Here is a 6888-nt window from a genome sequence, read left to right on the forward strand (position 1 = left end):
TCACAGCAGCCTTTCAACTGACTTCAGTATCCTCCTCTAACACGTCACCCAGCAGCTGCTGCCAGAATGAGCTTTCAGAAAGTAAACCTGATTTAGTCACATTCTGTATAACGCCCATTAATGGCTCCCCATGTGTGCTCTACAGGTCTGATTCCTGGATTGGCACCCAGGGCTCTGTAAGAGGGAACTGCTCACACAGACATATAGACTCACTTTACCCTCAGTAAGCCTGAACCACCCGTTTCTCTCCTACCACAGCATTCAATTTCGCATTTCCATACCACAGTGCATTAAACTCCCTCTGTCTGTTGGGACCTTCTCTTCCCTCTCTTTTGGGCCTAGAGAGTTTCTATTGACCCCACAAAATCCAGTTACATAGCATCAGCTTTAAGAATTCCTTCCTGACTACTCTAGTCAAAAGTAACCAATCTCTCTTCTGTATCACTATTTAGCTTATATTTATTTCTATTTTTGTACCTATCATTGAATTATGACATTTGTATATGTGTGTGTGTGTGTGTGTGTGTGTGTGTGTCCCTAAATAATAGAGAGTTGCTTAAGAGTTGGGAAGATGTCCCTATTTTTGGATTAGGGCCTGGACCTTCTTTATTCCCAGGTGTCACACACATAATGGTATTTGTAATAAAATAAAAATATTTTATTAAATTGAGTTAAATAACTAGTGCTTGACAAGGAACTGAAACCAGCAGTCTGGTTCAAATGGTTTTTTTTAATGCCAGTTGCTTTTGAATTAATGAAGCAGTCGGACGTGCTTTGGCACAGCTGTCTGGCATACCTAGGTTAAGTTCTAATGCAAACAGCTGCGTTGCTGTCACTTGCTGTAAAACACCCACTTCACACAGGGCTGTGTGCTGTGGGGCCCATGGCAGGTGGCCAGGCCCAGGGCTGGCAGTTACCTGAAAACACTTGGGTTAAGTTTCTATCGCCATGGCAGTTAGGCAGCCACTTGTAATTATTTCCTTCAACTGGCAGCCTTGCTGTGCAGGCCATATTCCGACAGGGCTGGACTCTCAGGCAACTCTTGCTTGCCTCCTTAAATGTTTCACTGCTGAAAGCTGCCTTGTAATCTCCTGGGGGCTGCCTTGGAAATAGCCTAAGGTCGTGTTAAAGGACTGCAAGTTATAAATTACCATGCACATTAATAAACGTGGAATCACTTGGGGGAAGAGAGCTCCAATTGGAGTCATCTTTGCGGGTGTGCTCACTGCCATTGTTTTTTTAAAATCAGTCTCTTTCTCATCGTGCTGCAGAACTCTGGGGTGTGAAAGGTCAGATTTCTGTAAAGAGCAAGGCTATGGAAGCATAGCAAAAGAAAAGGGTAAAGCCATGGGCACTGTTAGGATGAGCAAAAGGAAGCACATGGGCCTCAGAACACAGCACTGCAGGATGGAAGAAGCTGAGGGCAGTGCAGAGCCCGGTTTTGGCTTTCGAAGGTGGCATGTTGAATTGGGATAGTCTCTCTGCTCATGTGAATCTCATATTCTCTGATGAAGGAAGCATACATACGTCAATCCTCCTCCTTTATTTTTTTTTTGTCAATACAAGCATCTGAACCACTTCTACAATAGTGCTTTCACTGGGGATTGATTAGTAGTGTCCTATGTATATGTGTTTGTCTTGAATCTACAATTAGATTGAAGCTCTCTGAGAGCAGGATCCATATCTCACCCATTTTTGTCATACCTAATAGAGTTTCCTATGCCCAATCTCACAAAATAACTTTCAAGATTGAAGAATCTTGAGTATGCATATTGCAGGTGTGAACCCTCGCAACCCAGAGAAATGGATCTCTTAAAAGAAGCCAAGTAATAATACAGATGTTGGAAGATAATCCTAATTTGGCAGGTGAAAAACCATCTATGGCTTTATACTATTTCTGTCCTTGGCAATAAAAGTACAATAATTACGCAGTCATCAGAAGCATTGTAAGGAATGACCAGACTTTGGAAAAAAATAAAATTAACCACAGTGGATAAATGGGTTATTAGAAGGATGTGTGAAAAAAAGAGTTCAGAATATACTTTATTTTAAATGTGCCAATTTGGTAAGACCATGAACTTGTTGAAAAATCTTATTATAATGGCCTAATGAATGTAAGTCATCATGCTAGGCCTTATAAAGTGTTAAGAATCAGCAGGCGTGAGGGCCTGTTTCTGTAAGCTTTCCGTAATGCAATATAATACTATGAAAAGGAACCTTGCCCAAACATAGGTCTCACTTGGCAAAGAGTGCTTCTCAGGTGGGCGGCACGGCTGTCTATGTACTAATGGGTCCCCAATGACATTTCTCAACTAAGAAAACTGACAAGATACAACAGGCTCAAGGTACCTACAAATCATTTCCTTCCTGCTGCAAAACGCCAGTGCCATCTTACTGCCTTTCGCACACACAGCAAATTGTTCTGGCATTCCATCATATTAGGAAGCTGCCTATCATAAAGGCCTGTGAGTTCATCCCACGAGATGTCAAATATATTGTAAATATTAGTGATGGGCCAACCTCAGAAGTGTTGGAGATTTAGTCTGGGAAAAGATCCAAAATTTTGTGAGCTTATGTAAACACTTTTGATCTTGAAAACTTGGTCTGCAAATCTTGCAAGAACAGGTTCTCTTCCAAGGTTTATGGCATTATTTTGGTTTGGTGTACCTAAAACGAATTTTGGGGGGAAAATTTGCTATTTATTATTTTTTACATGTAGCATTCTGGCCAAAACAAAACACACCAGGATGTGTGTGTTTTATAAGAAAAACAAATAGATTTTCTTTTTGTAGAAAGTCACTTTTATGAAAATTGGACTAGATGTATTAATTGATCCTTATTTTACTAAAATTAATTCAACATTTCTAGTGAATTATAATGCTTGCATTATGTTTAGAAGGAATAAAAAAATGCATTGAGATTTTCATGACAAATATTAAACAGGTGTGAACTGATTTTAAAACAAACACAATGCTGTGTTAACAATTGGTGTATTGCATTTAATTTACGCTTATTTGGACACGGCATTTTCTGTAACATCCACATACAATATGTGTGTTTATATATAAAGAGTATATCCGGTCTTACACTTATCACTGAGATCACATTTCTCAAGCCACAGTTATATGTAAACCATGGAAATGTAGGTTTTAAAAGAATAACCTACTAGATTTCAGTTTCAAATCTAATAAAGTCTAGGAGAGGACAGTGCAGAATTTCTCGAATTGCGTTCTTTGGGGTAATACATATGACATGAATAGTATTGCATGGAAATATATTTTGGAACTGTAGTCTAAGCACACTTCTTTACTATAAGACTTCTCATACCCTTTAAAATGCAATAAAAATTTAACTAAATTTTTGAAGTGGAAGATCATCCTGAAAGACTAGGTGTTCATGAACCAAATTCAGGGCATACCGTTTTAGTGGAAAGTGCACTGTAATTGGGGTAAGAAGATTCAGATTCATGCTTTGATTCTGCTGTTTACTTGAAGTGTGGCTTTGAGAAAGCTGCTAAATTCCAAAACATGTAGATTGGATGGGATGACCTTCAGTGCCCTTTTTCTTTAATATATTATTTTATGTTTCTACACTTGGGCTATGTGTTGTTTTCTTTATTTCTTGGAGGCCTGGCATCTTTTCCTTTGTAGGCTTTTGATAACTATTGGTTAAGTTGATCATAGCCTTTTAATTTTTAGGAATAATTGATTCAGGCAAATTTGTGCTAGTTGTGTTATGTTAAACAAGTTATTTACTCTCTCTGAAGCTCAATTTCCTCACTTATAAAATTGAGGTATTTAATCATTGGATTTCAAGTCCTTCTGATTATTAGTTAATATTATTAATACTCATGTTACTACATGGATCTTTCTTCAAATAAAATCTTATGTAAAAGTCCAACATGTAACACAGATCAAAAGTGAAACTGCTTAACTCAACCAGAGGTGAGTTCCTCACAACTACACCAGCCATCTCCATCCTCCCCCATCTCAGCCTATCCTGACTTTCTTCCTTGCCCCTGTCCTGAAGTGTCTCTAAGGAACTCCGCAGGCTCCTCGCAGCATAATCAGGACAGCACTGATACAGATAAGCTCAAAAGTTGCTTTGAGGTAAGCATCTTAGATTTTGCTGGAGAAACATAGAATTTTCATTTCCAGGGTAAATAACCTTTGGGGGAAATAAAATATAGTTAAACTCCTCACTACCTGAAAACAACAAAACAAAAAAAACTTACCCTTTTCATGAAGCAAACACAGTCTGAAGCCAATACAACAGAAACCAAGCATATACAAAACTTAAAAATGACAAGATCCAATTTTGACTTCAGTAACATATTTGAAAATCGAAAAAGACATTTTTACTTCATTATGTGTAACTGAATAAAAATCCATAAGAAACCTCTATCATCCTTAGAATAATCTTTATAGCCAAGACTGAAATAATGATTGTAATTTATCATGGCTCAGTCGTCCCTCATCACTATAATTTTGTAATCAGTTTATGAATTACCCATGTATGCAAGGATGGCTAAACATTTAGTTTAGCGTTTCAATTAACGTCTGGTGAAATGCCAGTGAAAAAAATATATCTGGGGGACAAATAGCTGCTGAAAAATCACCAGGAAGCATGTCAGTGTTGTTTTTACAAGATAGCTTACAGTTTTCTTCCTGATGTGTACTTTTAAGAAAAGAGAAACAAGGCTAGACTCTTGTGTCTGAATCAGCCTCTTGAAGGAAGACAAGCTCTTGGAGATTCTGAGATGAGGCTGCTGATACCACTGTAGGGAACAGCCTTGCCTGAAGTCAAGATACACTCAGTGTCCTCCTCAGCCCATATGTGCTGTGGGAATCAAGTTATAAGTTTCTAGAGTCTCTGCCTTCCTTTGTCCAGACAGAGAGGTGTTCCAGCAGGACTGGTTGCATCATTAAAGCAATCAACTTCATCAAGCCCCATTTTCTCATCTGAAAATGACATCAAATTTAAGTTAGGAGCTTATTAATTTTTTTTAAAAAAGTGGCATGGTGCCTTGTGGAGGATGTTATTTCCATATGAAAATTTGCACCAACTATATTTCAGCATTGGGCTACAAACTCAGAGAGAGGTATTATTATTAGGTCACTGTGGCATCTGGGAAAATGTTTTATTCTACAGGTTATGATCCTCAGATCATGTTTAAAGTGAAAGTATTACATAGAAGAACAGAGAAAACACAAAGTTTGCAGATGCTTCTAAAGTGAGCAACAGACAAAAACAAAACCTATCCAAGTTTGAAAGTAAGTGGGCAAGGTAAAGTGTTCTAATTCAAAGACAAAACTAAACCATGTATATTAGTGCATTTTCTGTTGCGTATAATGGAATACCTACAACTGGGTAATTTTTTTATTTAAATGACATTTATTTCTTACAGTTATGGAGGCTGAGAAGTTCCAGTTTGAGGAGCCGCATCTGCTGAGAGCCTTCTTGATGATGGGGATTGCTGAGGAGTCCTTGAGGCAGCCCAGGGTATCACATGGCAAGGGCACTGAGGGTGCTACCTCAGGGCTCTCCTCCTTTTCTTATAAAGCCACCAGTCCCGCTCTCGTGATAATCCACTAATTCGTTAACCCGCTCATCTATTAACCCACTAATCCATTAATCCATGAATGAAATTAATCCATTAATGAGGGCAGAGCCCTGATGATCCAATCACGTCTTAAAGGTCCCATCTTTCAAGACTGCCACATTGGGAATTCAGTTTCCAACACATGAGACTTGTGGGACACAATCAAACCATAGAACCATTTATTTGTAAATTTTAATCTGAAGGTGCAGAAAACCCCAACAAAACTCATGTTACCCTATAGTGTTTTATTCAAAGTACAATATAGGGAATTTAGATTGTAAGAGTAGAATGTGAGAACCTTTAGATAGTCTCCATGTCTGATTCAATGTTGGTAAATTATGCCCTTTCCTAGGCTTCATAACTTGAGAGAAACAGAATTTGGAGGGCATTCAAAGGTGATTAAAAGAATGGAAAAAAAATCTTTGGGAGAAAGGATTAAGGAAATGGGTGTGAATTTAAAAGAAAGTGAAAGGAAAAGCCCATTGAACATGTACATAGTTAAATAACTTTAAAAACTTCATTTCCGTTTCTTGCTCTAGATTTTATGGAGAATTTCCTTTCAATAGACAATCACTATTTCACAACATTTCCATGATCAAAGTGTAAGTAACCAAACACAGCAAATGAGTTAAAGTAAGTTCAAGAGGTACTAACTTTGGTTATGTATTAAGTATTTATGTAGAACATGGAATTTGTAACTATCTAGTTAACGAGAGTTAAACTATGTTTATAACATGTTATGTATTTTGATGGTTGGGTCTGCTTTTCTATAATTATACTGTGCTCTACTCAGATTAACCTGTGTCAGGTTAACTTCTTCATGTGTTAGTATCAATCTGCAACAGAGAGATAGAAGAGTAATTCAAATATTTACTTTAAAAATCATATAATGAATTAGAAACAACTGATCTCTAAGAATTATTTAGATGAGGCAAGCACCCAAAAGAATTAAAACTAGTTTACTATGGATTTATGCAATAAAAAGGATGGGGAATGCTAATATGGGTAAGGATATGATTGTGGAGCAATGTGGCTCATGTCTGTAATAGCAGCGACACAGGAGGCTGAGGCAAAAGGATAGCCTAAGGCCAGGTATTTGAGACCAGCCTGGACAACATAGTGAGACTCTACCTCTACAAAATATTTTAAAAACTCAGCTGGGGGCTGGGCACGGTGGCTCATACCTATAATCCCAGCACTTTTGGATGCCAAGGCGGGCAGAGCACCTGAGGTCAGGAGTTCAAGACCAGCCTGACCAACATGGAGAAATCCTGTCTCTACTAAAA

The 6888-nt window shown here is 38.0% G+C and overlaps 1 long non-coding RNA gene across 1 annotated transcript in view; it reads left to right on the forward strand.

Annotated features, from left to right (window-relative positions):
• Positions 1-6888, forward strand: part of LOC108307850 — a 40005-nt gene that overhangs the window by 20142 nt on the left and 12975 nt on the right. Inside the window, exon 2 of the long non-coding RNA XR_001826709.2 lies at positions 5408-5502. This is a non-coding gene — a long non-coding RNA (uncharacterized LOC108307850). The remainder of the gene's footprint in view (positions 1-5407; positions 5503-6888) is intronic.

This window comes from Cebus imitator, unplaced genomic scaffold (genome assembly GCF_001604975.1).
Source record: "Cebus imitator isolate Cc_AM_T3 unplaced genomic scaffold, Cebus_imitator-1.0 Scaffold81, whole genome shotgun sequence".
Classification (NCBI taxonomy): Eukaryota; Metazoa; Chordata; class Mammalia; order Primates; family Cebidae; genus Cebus; species Cebus imitator.